This window comes from Archocentrus centrarchus, chromosome 14 (assembly GCF_007364275.1).
Source record: "Archocentrus centrarchus isolate MPI-CPG fArcCen1 chromosome 14, fArcCen1, whole genome shotgun sequence".
Taxonomy (NCBI): domain Eukaryota; kingdom Metazoa; phylum Chordata; class Actinopteri; order Cichliformes; family Cichlidae; genus Archocentrus; species Archocentrus centrarchus.
This window is the reverse complement of record NC_044359.1, coordinates 13,265,016-13,279,936: the sequence shown is the minus strand read 5'-3', so window position 1 is coordinate 13,279,936 and position 14,921 is coordinate 13,265,016. Positions and strand designations below refer to the sequence as shown.

Here is a 14,921-nt window from a genome sequence, read left to right as displayed (position 1 = left end):
GCGTTTTGCAAACCCATCCTATACAATAGAAAATGTGTTGTGCGGGAACTCACGTGGTTTGTGTTGTGCGAGTGTCTCTGACGCCTGGTTAATTAGGACACAGAGAAACTCATTAGTCAATCTGAACCCTTCTGTTGTTTCATGGCTAACAAATGGGCCTTGCTCTTCAATCTGACTATAAAAAAGAGGCAGGAACTACCTGTACACACACACACACAACAACACACACAACACACACAACCCAAAGAAGTATGCATGTGCACGCATAGCCCTGCACGGCACAGCACAGTTATAAAAATTCAAATTTAGCACATGAATTAAGTTGTTCTTTTTCTTGACCTTGTCACTGCACAACTTTAACTGTAACAATATAAATTGGGTTCATCTATATGCGCAAGCAGGGACTTTAGTTGTGAAATCAGGCCCACTATACTTTATTCTATAGCTTGGTGAATATTCCTCAGGCAGTTCAGGAGAGGCTCATGATGGACCAATTGAAATTCTGATTTACAACGAATATATAAATAAATTGTATTTGGCAATAGATTTTACTGTAAAGTATTGTTGTTCATCATGTGGGGAATAAATTGTGGACCTGAATAAAATGTTTTGCATAACCTGTACAGCATGAAACTGGCACAGTAGAAAGGCCTCGGTCTGTCCTGCAGGATTTTTGAACATTTCCTCTAGGGAGCAACAGTGCAGAAAGTACGGCTTCTGCAGCGAGCGTAAACAGTCGCTCGTCTTCAACAGCCGCTGAGGTCAAAGTTACGACTGCTGCCTCATGTTCCACATGCTGATTCTGCAGCGGGGGGCTTTGCACACAACACAACACGCACACACACAAAGAGCTCAGGGCGTCCATTAATCAGTGTGGCTTATTGTCACGGCAGTGCTATTAGCCATATGCTCCCAGCCAATCTGCCACCACAAAGACCTGCGTTGCAAAACTGGCTGGAGCGCTGGCACGAATATGTGAGAGATTTCACTCTCGAGTGGACAATAGATCCTTTAATGCGGTGCATTTAATGCAAATGTTGGTCCATCTCAGTGTATCTTAACATTTGCCCCCGTTCCCATCAAGAAGCTTTATGGCATTGTAGATATTTTGTTTCACTCTGTCTGACAGTATGGCCCTGTTAAAGCTTGTTCAAACTTTTTATTGATTTTTAGGATGAGTTTAATTTCATTGTGGACATTTTAGCCTAACATTTTTAGTTTCTTTGGAAACTTTTGGATATGCAATACAATGTTGCACAAAGTTCTGTGAGTCTGAATAATGCTTGGCTGCTCTCCGTCCGTGTAAGCAGCAGTTTGTGTAGCTACAGCTACATCTTTGTAGATATTTTACTTGCAGTGAAAATATTTTAACATTAAAATGCAGATATCTCATCAGGGAAAGACATGGTGGTAGTGATTAGCATGTCAATTATCTTTCATCTATTACATAATGATATTAATATATTGTTAGTTTTACTATTTTAAAGCTATTTAATTCCAAAATATCTTCACTTTATTGATAGTTCATGATCAGTTATGTTCAATTACTAGCTAATCTGTCGAGACATTTTAAATACAAACATTAACTATTATTCTGTCCATGTGTTCCTTTTTTTCGTTGACCAACAGTCAATACTAAAGATATTTCATTTACAGTGACAGGAAAAACAAAGAAAAAACAAATGGAACTTTTTTTCCCCTCTCAGGCAGATATAATTGACTTGCCTCAATTTTGACTAATTGTTTCAGTGACCAAAGCTCCTGTAAACATTCACATTTGCACAAAGATCAGGTGAAAATCATGTCTTGGTGTGTGTGTGTGTGTGTTTGTTTGTTGTGTGTGTGTAGTGCATAGAGCAGATGATTAGATATGATTAGATCATCAGCATCCACAGTGATAGGTCCTACATTATCCCTTCCCTTCCTTTCCAAAACATCATAACATATTACACTCTTATTCTTTCTCCTCTGTTCCCACGCCATCACCCACCTTTCTCTGTACCTCTCACCTCTTCCTCATCTGGTTTAGCTTTCCTCTTTCCCCCCCTGTTCCCTTCTCCTGCCTGATTTCTCTCTCTAACCTCTCACTGGTGCTGCACTGTTCTCCAAAGTTACAGTGTAATGACCCAGTTCATAGAGCAGCAGAAAGCAAATGACAGCGAGAGCAGAAAGAGCGGCAGATAGTGGAGACAATGAGTAAGGTGTAACGTATCAGTCTCTTCTTCTTTCTACCTCTGCCATCTGTGACAGCGGGAAACCTGAGATGTCTCCCCTTCCTCTTCTTCCCACCCAAACCCCTCCTCTCCCCTCCCTCCGCTTCTCACCCTCTTGTTTTAGCTCTCCCTCCCACGCTCACCCTTTCACTCTTTATCATCACTCCCCACCCTGGCTTTATCCTCCGCCCTCCTGCTTACACCTTTATTCATAATTGATGCATGCAAGAAAGCCTTTTTGACACACTTGTAGTACATATGTGTGAATTGTAGTAAGCATGTCAGTTTTTTTTTTTTCTCACGTATATGCGTGCATACATGTGTGTGCGTGTATACCACCCACTTCTTTTTGGAGCCTCGGGCCTCTTTTTTTTCCCTCTAGCTTTACCTTATGGCTCATCAGTATAATTAGGATGGAGTCCAGGTTGCAGTGCATGGCAACTCTTTTTGAACAATTTTCATAATTGAAAATGAGCAAGTGCACTCATTTTCTTATTGTCTTATTCGTTATGTTAGTCATAAAACAACTGGAATATAAGCATCTAAATAATCGCTTTGCTTGTTAATAGCTGTTATACATGTTGCAGGGATTTTCGACTCATTGTTTCAGTCATCAAACCCTTCTTAACCCTAATATTACCATATTGACATCAGGAGAGGTTATTTTCTTAGACTTTCAAAGCCACAGAGTTACAATCATATTATACAGTCACCTTCACAGGCTATGAAATTAGGTACAATGCCCTATTACAGCCCAGTATGATAGGAAAATGTATTGTAGCTATGCTGGTCTAGAGCTGTAAAATTGTGACCTTACATGTAATGTTAGTATATGTGTATGTAATGTAGAGGAAGGGCTCCTGACAATCCTCCAAAGGGAAAATAGAGCTTTGCAACATCTGGTTAAAGTTGTTAAAAGATCAGTTGAAGCCAAAACATGATCTTGGTGCCTGGAGCTCTGGAACATATATTGTATTATTTTTCTATTCTACTTAATTACTACCTGTGTAGTTTTTTGCAGTGTGCTGTACAAAATTAAACTATTTGAGCCCAACCTTAAACCCCGAGTGTGAGAGGTATAATGTGGTGATGATTGGGATTCAGATGACACTATTACTGATCCCTTTTTAGCAAGCCCCCTTCAACTTACAGTGTTCATGAGTGGAAACTTTTGGCTACCTTAATGGATTTTTTTTTAGGCCTCAGGGCAAACTGTGGGTGAGATGCCCTTATACTGGGAAAACTGGGACTTAGTAGCAACAAGGACTGCAGTAAAACTGTAGACAGTGACCACAGTGATGTGCTGTACGACAAACCATGACCAACAATAAATCCAGCAGTGTCTTTCATAATGTATTTGTTAAAAGCAGTGGACCTGTTTCCTTTTAAAACCCAGTGTGTTTCCTTCAAGAGTCCTGCTATACAGCCACTTTCCTTGTCTGCAGGTCTATTTTATCCTTGCTTTCAGTGCCAGATTTCTCTGACAGACTTTACAGTAAATCCTGCGACTGGCCTATTTTTAGACAGATTTGAACAAATTCTGTGGATGTTGTAATAAAATCGTTTTAATCAGTGCAGACAAAAGACACGTGCTGTAACACTCCCCATTTAAACACCTAACTCAGAACTTCCATAAAATGTACCCTATGCAGAACTTTTCCTCCCACTGTGCCCTGTGTCTTCCTCCTTGACGGTCTTCTTTTCTTTTCTCATAGTCGGTGCTGTGACAAGAAGAGCTGTGGAAACCGTAATGAGACGCCCTCAGACCCTGTTATCATCGACAGGTACCGTCTCTCACTTTGCCCCCCCTCACGCACACTCTCACTCATAGACACACACTGGATGAGGGGGTTGTGCTGACTCGTTTTGTATGGCGTCACGGGACTGGATGTTTGTGTGTTTAGATGATCTGCTGTCACTCCTCTGATAGAATCAGTGGCTTCTGATGCACGGGAAGCATTTGAGAAGCCAATTTTGCTTTTATAAGTCAAACAGCAGGGCTCATCAGTGGGTGATGACAGTCTGGAATTACAAGTGCACACACACACACACACGCACGCACACGTTTTATCTACATGTACATGTGCACTCAAGTAATTGTAATCATCGATCTGTGCAGAGGGGACACAAATACACATCAGCTGCTCCGTTACATCCCTCTGGCACACTTACGCGCACTTTCAGACTTGAGTGCTCAGATGAATGTGTGTTTCCTCTACGTCATGCAAAACAACAAAGCAGCTCACTAGCAGGAGTCATCTGTTGTATTTCCTGCTGCTCTCTGCTGTCTGTCTGTCTCTGCTTCTCTCTTTCTTTCCTTTCTGTCTGTTCACAGTGGAGGACTGAAGCTATCCCTCCCTTAACAACCCACCCCCACCCCTCTTTCTGTCTCTTCCTGCAGCAGCACAGAAAAAAATGGGTCATGAGCAAAGAAAAAAGTGACAGAGAAAACTGAAATGAGATCCAACCTCATTTTAATCTGATTTCTTCTTGGCGGTTGTTTTTAACCCTCTGCGAGTGGTTCTGTCTATCTGTCTGCATGTGTTTGAGTAATTCACAGGAAGAGGAGTGAAATATTCTGGTCCCTGTTACCACATATTACACAACTTAAATCACTGTACAAAATATCATATTTGTGTAGATTTGTACAGAGACTGTTTCTTTTTTTCCAGATTTTGATGAGTGTTGTGAAAGATTTTTCGCACCTGTAATATCTGCTGATCAGCCGCAACATTAAAAACACTGACAGATGAAGTAAATGCCACCGATCTACTTATTACAATGCAAGTGGGGACTCGCATTCATCTCAATATTACTTTCACAGCATCTAGACAACTGTTGCAGCCCAAGCATGCCCCTTATGGCAATAGTCCTCTTGCAGCCTTTTGCAGAAGGCCAATGTTCCCCCAACCAAACAGCAAAAACTGCTCAGGATTGGCTCAAGGAACACGATAACGATAAAGAGCCAAAGGTTTTGACCCTGCCTGCAGGTCTCCAGATTCTAATCCAATCAAGCATACATGAGATGCACTAAAGCAAGCGAGATATAAGGATGTAACACTCCACAAACCACAGACCTAAATGATTCCCAGGCCCTGTGTGGCTTGAGGACCTACACAGTTGAGAGGGTGATTTTAATGTTGTGGCTGATGAACATCTGATGCACAGTAATCACACCACTGACTGTCAGCTTTGTATCTCCAGTCTATTCTTCAGTGCTTCCTCACTGTAAGTTCATACAGACAAAAAACAGTGTGCCCAGTGCTACAAACATAGATCATGAAGGTTATTGCAGGAATAATTAGGCACGGATGAGATTCTTGATTCTCAGCATTTTGGGAGAGGATGTACAAGGTTCACTCCATGCGGTGTTTCCTCTCCTCTTTTCTCATCTTCCTCTCTTATTTTTGTGTTTGGAGAAATTTTAAGTGCATAAATATATATAGTGTGGTGTGTGTGTGTGTGTGTGTGTGTGTGTGTGCGCGTGTCATACTCTACACGTGTGAGTCTTTGTTTTGTGTGTTTCATAGTATCGTCACAACGCACCCCCATTCTTCTGTTTGTGTCGACTATCTCAAACGTCTCACATTACAGCCTATTATATATTTGTCTGGAAAGTGCGTACGTAATCTGCATGTGTGGATGGATTGCCAAGGCTTAGGTTTGGCCGCGAAACAATAGCTGATATATTAGACACAAACTGACAAAGTAATAGCTACATAATCATAATACATGTCACTGTTTGTAGCATTGATGTTTGATGACTATAAAGTGTGTGTGTCCGTGTGTGTGTGTGTGTGCGCACAGCAGTGTGTGTCTCATTTTCCATGGCAGGAGGGGAGAAGCAGAGTGAATTGTGGGAGATGTCAGGGAACTTGGTCAGGGTGGAATGTCAAGGTTACTTGTGGATACCGTGGGATACTTCCTGTTGCCCCCCTCCACTTTGCAGTGGTTCACAGCCTCTTGGTGTAACATCTGGAGCTCTGCAGTCTGACGCAAACATGTGGAGCGAGAATGAGACAAAGTCAAAATAACAGTTTAACGTGTCACTGATTGTAAACACAAGTAGAGCCCAAATGAAATCACATATACTAACCCCCCCCCCCCCCCCCCGGGAAATATCAGAGTATCCTCTGCATCTGTGGGTCTGTGGTAATACATTGCAACTTAAACCCACTCAAGCTCATGCTGCATTTAGGTAAAATATTTATGAAAGTTCAATTCTGATTGGTTGAAAATTTAGCTTGAGTCAAAAGGGAATGCCAATGGAGTTCACCATGAAGAAGAAGTGAAACAAAAGCATGCATCGTCACTACAAAGAGCGTGTCTTTGATGACTTTCTTTTCAATGCCAAAGTCTAAACTAAAAGACCAGAAACAGCACAAACATGAACAAGCTATCCCTGCCACGCTTTTTTTTTTTTCTTCTTTACACTGCCCTCTGGTGATACAACATGCAGCCAGGTGGATGCTAATGCACCGAATTAATTGATCATTAGCAGGTGTGACTACCTCTGTAAAAGCTGAAGTTTTGGCACTTTCCTGGTCTGGAGCGTTCATGTGTGTGCTAGCACAATGCCACAATCTTCCCAGGTGTGGACAAACCAGCAAAACTGCACAAAAAAAAGAAAAAAAAAAGAGCTATGACAGTACACTTGGAGAAAGACTGAAAAAGTATGGCTTGTTTGGAAGTGTTGCCAGCTTCGTCTCTCTAAAAAGAACATGGCAGCACAGGTTAGGTGTGCAAAGTTGCATCTGAACAAACCACAAGACTTCTGGAACAATGTCCTTTGGACAGACAAGACCCAGTGTTTGGCCATAATGCACAGTGCCATGAGTCAAATGCAAGGCTCGCAGCTAAAGCTTGGCTGGAACTGGGTCACGCAGCAAGACATGATCCGCAACACCGCAGCAAAGCTACAACAGAATGACTGAAAAAGAAAGAATGAAGGTGTTGCAATGGCCCAGTCAAAGTCCAGACTGAAATACTGTGGTGGGACCTTAAGAGAGCTGTGCATAAACAAATGCCCACAAACCTCAATGAACTGAAGCAACAATGTAAGGAAGAGTGGGCCAGAATTCCTCCACAATTAATTCCTTCACAATGTAAGAAACAGAAAACATCATGCAGAAAGTTATTACTGCTAAAGGTGGTCAGTTCAGTCAGTTTGAGATGTACCTCAGTTCCTTTGCTTGACATCATAGGAAAACCAAAGGAAACAGCCCAGACATCGGAAAAAAAACCCATGAAGGTCCAGCCTCGTTCATCCTCGTGAGCAATTTCCTGAAAGTTACAGCATTCATCTGTACAAACAATGGTATGTAAGTATAAACAACATGGGATCGGGCAGCCATCATAACGCTTAGGAAGGCGATGAATTCTGTTTCCAAGTGCAAATGAATCCCAGAACACAGCGAAGGCTCTCGTGGAGATGCTGGAGGAAACGGATAGAAGAGTATCTGCGCTCACAATAAAACAAGTCCCATATCAACATGAATAGAAAAAGCTCTAAGAAAGAAAAGAAACCACTGCAATCAAACCTGGATATGATTGCATGTATAAATGCTGCCCACTAATTCTGCGGGCAGGGTTCCCACCAAGTGAAACTGATCTTATATTATAACACGTACAGTGCACAGTAGAGAGAAGAAGTTTCAAAATGTTGCAGCCAAGTCTGTAGTGGGTTACTGGCTTCCAAACACAGTGTGAGAAACCAGAGGAGAAACCACCATAAAATCACCAATTAAAGGATTTGATTTGTGCTCAGACAAATCAGCCTTTATGGATTCAGAGATATGAATAACCAGACTTATCTACATATCATGTAAACATTATTGACATGTGATCCAAACAGACTTAAGCCTCATGCCCATTTAAACACATTCATGCTTTAAGAAATCCAAACACTTGTGGGTACAAACCAGTGAAAGATGTGAAGTTTAAAAGACCGTTTGTGTGTGATTGACAGCTCATTGCATGGTGTCATTGTGGATCTCAGTCCCTGTGTGCATGTGTGCATGACTGACAGCTAGCTCATCACACCATGTACGTCTAAGTGTATCTGTGAGTGTGCGTGTGGCCCAGTTAATCCTTGTTATAGCAGACTGAGCATCCCACTGCCTCTCAGGGTTAATATAGGGTTAACGACATGCAACACTATCCTATCATACGCCTGCTTGACTCCTAAAGAGCCACATCCACTCTTCTCCTCTGGTGTGTGTGTATGTGTGACTGCCATTCAGTTTCTCCTTGTATCTCTTACTGTCTTTTTTATTATTCCCTACGCCCACTTTTTCTCTTTCTTTCCTCCATCACTTCCACTTCTCCCTTCCTCAACCCCCCTTTTCTTGCCTTTGCTTCACCTCCACCCTCTCTCGCCCATCCCTCTGCTTTCCTCCCTCTCTCCATTTTCTTTCTTTGACTCTCTTTTCGTCTCTCCGTGGCCCTGAGGGGTTACCTACCTCACTGCTCAGCTTTGTGCCTGTTTAGACTGCTACAATTGGCTTAATAGGCTCAGGCTGTGTGTGTGAGCAGTTTGAGGGGGTTATAGTCTCAGGTGGTGTGTGTTCAGGGCTTAGATGAGTGTCATGGCGCGAGGAAGGCAGTTTGAGTGTGTCTGTGTGTCTGTGTGTGGGGTTCTATGGGTACCAGTGTGTATGTGTGTGTGTGTGTGTGTGTGTGTGTGTGCGTGCGTGTGTGTGTGTGAGTGTGCGTCCTCTCAAAGTCTAAAGGGGCCCACATAAGCCTGAGGGTTTAAGGGGTTCCCTGTGTGTGTGTGTGCACACAGGCTTGTGTGTGTGTAATCTATAGGGTTAAGAGGGGTCAGAGCTTGAGGAAGAGGCGATGGGAAAGAGGAAGGGATGGCGGAAAGATAGACGGAGGAGGTGGTGAAGATGATAAGGTGGCATTTAGAAGGAGCAGAAGGAAAAAAGGAGGAGTAAGAGGAGGAGGAGGGTGAGGAGAGTGGAAGCTTGTCTAGGCAGGCAGAAGAGAGAAAGGAGGAGGAGCAGAGCCAGGTTTGTTTCAGGGATAGAGCCTCAGTCTGGGGAGTCCTGTCAATCAAAGAGCACTGGGTGGGTGAGGAGGGGGCGCTGTCAATCAGACAGAAAGGGGGGGGCAGATGGGGGGTGAGGTGAAGAAAGGCGACAGAGAGTGAGAGGGATCTTCTAAACGATCTCTTCATCTTTCTGCCTTTGTCTTCCTCACTACCGCTCTCTCTCTCTCTCTCACTCTCGCTTGTCCTACTTACCAAAATATCTCTGCCAACCTGGTATGTCACTGTTCGCTCAACTGTCACTGTCTGACATGTAGCCTACACACACACACACACACACACACAATCACACACACACACACACACACACACACACGAAGTACATCTAAAATAGACTGTGAGAGAGTATGCCTCCTCTTTTCTTGACCCGTCCTCATCGCTCTTTTCCTTCTTTGCCCTCCTTTTCTTCAGATCCTCATCCTCTCAAATTCTAATTTGCTTTACTTGGCATAGCGTAATTAGGTACAGTAGTGTCAAGCATGATGCGCTGTACAATGTAAGAAAAATGTATCAACAGCAGATTCGACTCCAATTAAAAAAAAAAATTGAAGAGGCAGCTGGAATCACAGATGCCATTTTAAGGTGTAATCCAGAAATTTAAAGGTGTTAGTTGCCAGTTATTGATTTTTGTTTCTGGAAAAATGCCAGTGTTTGGTTGTTCAGATACTGATTAAGACACAAACCAATCAAATGACTAAAGAAGCTTTATTTATAAGCTAATATGACAATAGCATGCAGCAAAATAGTTGAACGCTGTCGATGGTGAAGGAGACGTTCAAGTGCCGTTTTTATTACTTCGTCTAGGCGAGTGTTTTCTGAAATAAATCCTGAGTGTTGTTTTGGTCTGAGAGTGTCAAATTTCTTTGATTTGACTTTTATCTTGTAAGAATTTGTTGGTGTCTTTGTATCTTTATACAAGAGGCGGTGTTGTCTTATTTTTTGGCAGAACTGGCATCATTTGCTTTTCCTGGGTTGCTAGGTTTGTCTGCTTTCATCAGTCTCACTGGCGAGGTTATCGTTGCTTAGTTCGAATTTTGTTCATTTTTTCACAGTCAGTGCCATCACATGTTGTTCAGGAAATAAGCAACCTTGAAGTGAACTTTTTGTCCAGTGCGATGTTTTCCTTTTGGCTATATTTGTTTATTTGATTGTGCAGGGCTGTGAAGAGGCAGAGGAACAACTTTCTTTTAAGTGCTTATATAATTTATTGCACTTTTTTGGACCGTAGTTGAAATCGATTTCACCGGATAAGCCTGTTAACTGTTTGTTTTTCATTGTTTCTATGAATGTGGAGGATGTCGCTGAGGTGCTTTGGCTGGTTCATGAAAAGGTCCCGCACTTCATAACCAAACAGTTATTTAATTATTATTTTAGCCTGCTTCGTTCTCTCCTGCTCACTCTCTTGAGTTGCAGGATCACTTCCTGTGTTAAAGGTCAGCAGTTGCTTAGAGATGAGGACTGCTGGGAATTATTCATACTATTGACATAATGCCATCGTTCACTTCTCGCTTTGTGTGTTTGTGTGTGTGTGTTTAACTGCGTACGAGAGAGAGGGAGAAAGAGGGAGAAAGAGGGAGGAAGAGGGAGAGAGGACTATGTTTTATTCATTTCTCTCATTTAGCCTCTCAGTCTGCACCTGTCCCAGCATTTAGAAGCTCGGCATTCACATTACTTGATGATTTAGTTTTAATGGACAGGCACGCACGCGCCCAGACACACACACACACACACACACACACCACACACACACACACACACACACACACAACACACACACACACACACACACACACACACACAACACCATATTCATGTTGGCTAACTATCTAAACTATCTCTGAGGAGCTTGTTTAGGTTTAGAGACTGAGATATGTGTTGTTGTCTTTATTGATATTTTCTTTTTCTGAACATTTTTTCTGTGTATTGTTTTTAATTCAGCTTTCTGTCTTATGTTATGGAAATCAGGTGGGGAATATTAGTAAAAATGCCAAGGGGCACAACTGAAGAGAGTCCACACAGATGTGTAATATGTGCCTGTATCACCCCCCCCAACACACACACACACACACACACACCCTTTTTTCCTTTTTCTGTTCTCCCCATTTCCGCCTCTTTCACCTCTCTCATCCTCCCCTTCCTGCTCCTGTCTCCCACTACACCCCCACCCACCCCAACACACATACCCACCCTTAGGCAGGGATCACGTTACCCTAAAAGCTACACACACTGACATGAGGGCCCCAAAGATTTTCCCATCTGTTCCTTTTGAAGCTGTTATGATGCCTCGATTACTTTAAGAATCTCCTTGTTGTCAAAAACTACAGTTGCTTTTATTACTGTCCAGTAATAAATATTCCACAATGAAACATATGCCCATTTAGGATTTTAAAACTTACATGTATTTCAATCTCTCACATAGTAAACATAAATATTTAAAGGGGAACTGCACAGCAGTCGTGTTCAGCCCTGCGAGCATTGATTTAAACTGCTAAAAAAAAAAATCTCATAAGTAGGCAGGTAAAAGACTTTTGAATCTGTAGGCTTGACACACTGTATCAGAAATCATTACAAGCCTTACAGTGCACTGTATGTACGTGATATTGTGTTATAACATCAGGGAAAAATCAAGATGTGGAACAGAAGGCATGCCTTTTCATTTAGTTAACTGACAAATTAGCTGAATGACTAATTAACCTACTGACTGATTTACTGACTTGGCTGATTGATCAACAAACTTACTGACTAATTAACTCAGGGAGTGATTATGTAACCTACTACTGGACTGACTTCCGTGGCTCTCTGGCAGTCTAACAAAAGACTGGCTGACGTGTGAGCTTGTGCATTGGTGTGGTATGTGGATAACGTCCAGGTGGGCGATGAGACTGCGGTTAAAGGCCTCTGGGCTCCTACACAGAGATCTCTCTTAGCATGCTCCCATTACTGGACAGCGATTAGTCTCTCTTCCGCACACACATACACACACATATATGGAATCGAGGGAAAAAGTACAGAGTGGCTCATTCATGGTAGGTGGTTGGTGGTGGTGTGTGCGCATGTGTGTGTGTGTGTGAATATCTTAAACTCTGTCATTAAAAAGCAAACACATTTAGTTTATCTGGAAACTCCCTGCAGATTTCACACACACACACATATATATGCCCGTTAACAGACACACTGATGAGAGTGGGAATTTTTTTTTCCCCCTCACCACACGGTGAACTGGTGGTTGATGTGCTTTGGGAGGCCGAGCAGGAGTGCGTTTACCTACAGTATGAGAGTTTGTACAACTGTAAAAAGGAATTTGTAGAAGAGAAGAGAGAAGAGGAAAGGGGTGGAGAGTATGAATGAGCCAGCCATGCATCATTTCATTATTAATAGCCGTGTCGGAATAAAAATGCTAACCTTGTCTGATCTAACAGACGACTGAGTCTGCAAGCTCTACATTCTCCTCTGTGTGTGTGTGTGTGTGTGAGTGTGTGTGTGTGTGTGTGTGTGTGTGTGATTTTGAAGGGACACTAGTCTACTGTTGTTTCCCTTTGTTCGGGCTGTGCAGGGTGAGCTGGTGAAGTCATTGCAACCTATACAGGTATAAATATCTGTGTGTGCCTCTGTGTGTGTGCATGTCTCTGTGTGTGTATCTATGTGTGTGTTGGGGCAGTGTTTCCCGTGTAGAGCAAACCAGGAAGACCACCAGTGTCCTGCCGAGAGGGGCATTGTTATCTACCTCCTAACACACACACATACACACACACACACACACATCACCCCTCCCAGACTGAGCTGCCTGATCTGCACACTGTCTGTGTCACCACAGTAACACATAGCACACACCCAAACAACAACAAACACTATGTGTTGCACTGTTATAGGCAAAAAAAAAAAAAAAACAACCTCCACTCACATAATTGCACATTTACTGTAATGCTGCATGCAGGTTCATGCATGTGGTGCGTCTGCGATGGACCACCCTGCTTTGAGAGATGTTTCTGTTATTTTTGTTCCATTGTGGAGCAAAAAGATCTGAAAACCTCACATACACACATGCATGCACTGAGGCAGACGAATGCAGTCCTATGGAACTGCGGAGGTGTAATCTGTCAGACAGGAAGCTAGATGGGTCAGAGGTCACCAAGCACTAATCGATTAGCCGTCAGTTAGTGCTGCGCTCATGAGGAGAGCGCAGCTGTGGCCAGCTTTTCTTCATTGTGTGTGTGTGTGTGTGTGTGTGTGTGTGTGTGTGTGTGTGTGTGTGTGTGTGTGTGTTGCACTTAAGTGTTTAGGTTTTTTTAGCTGTGTGTGCCTATTAGGAATGGCTCATGTGTATCTGAGTGCTGATGCTCATGAGTGTCCTCTGTGGTAGCACTGTGTGGGTGTGTGTATTTCTTGGACATATTGATCACAGAGAATTTCAGCTGATTTTTTTTTTTTTTTTTTTTTGGTCTGACCCTCTGAGGTTAAATGCTGCTCTCTCCCTCTTTCTCTCGCTCCCTCTGTATCTTTCTCGGAGCGAGAGAAAGAGAGATAGAAACACTTGAACTCAGGTCACGCTGCGTAGGTGTTTGCAAGATCGAGTCTCAAATCCGCCTCTATCATCTGGGTGTTTATTTAAAATGAAAGACGGTTTTTCCTCTAAATCTGCATTTCTTCTCTGTGACCTGTAGATCGGGCATAAACATATCTGGTCTTCTCGGAGTATTTATAATGCTGGCTTTTATGAGAAACTGCCCCGAAAGCCAAAAGGTGACAGAAAGTTAGTGCATTTGTTCCTTGTGTTGACAGACAGAAAAAAAAAATTCAAGCACCTTAGTCATATTAATGTGCCCAGATTAATTTATGTTCAAATCTATAATTTAGATGGTCAGATACATTGTTTTAATGAAGGATCCACTTCTTGTTCCTATGTTTAGCATCATTTTATTGTCATTTTATTGACTAAAAACACCCACTGTTATGTGAATTTTCTGCTACATCTTTTCTGCCATGACAATGTTTTTTATCTATCTATCTATCTATCTATCTATCTATCTATCTATCTATCTATCTATCTATCTATCTATCTATCTATCTATCTATCTATCTATCTATCTATCTATCTATCTATCTATCTATCTATATCTATCTCTGTTCTTAATGTTTTGACTGTAAAATGAAGGTGATTAACAGTAAATGGCTAATAGCCAGAAACATTTCCATTGTTTGTTTGTTTTTTTGTTTTTGTTTTTTTGAGAGTTCGTTTTTTCTGCTTTTTCTGCTTCTGTTGGTTTTTTTGGTTTTGGCTAGTTCCATTGTGTTTTATTCAACAACCACTGTGTCTTGTGTGCTTTTGCAGTATTTTTTCTATTTGCTAGTTTTTTTTTTTTTTAAGTTGCAGGGTGTTTGACCTCTCAGGGCCATCATAAACTTATCTTGGAGTAATGAGTAATTAATGAGCAGTTACAGTTTTGAACATCTCGGTGTTTGGTGCAGAGTTAATCATGAATGACTCATAAAGAAACTATTGTGTTAAATCGGTTTATGTATGATTATGAACTAACCATTATCAATTCTATAGTCCTGGATCAGGAGATGTTAGGAGAGCGCTGATGAATGGCTCATTGTCTTCCAGGCTAGTTCAGATGTGTTCCTCACTTGTTCTTTAAAAACGAAGCCAAGTT

The 14,921-nt window shown here is 42.1% G+C and overlaps 1 pseudogene; it reads left to right on the top strand.

Moving 5' to 3' along the window:
• Window positions 1-14,921, top strand: part of LOC115791778 (transcription factor COE1-like) — a 92,704-nt pseudogene that overhangs the window by 9,752 nt on the left and 68,031 nt on the right.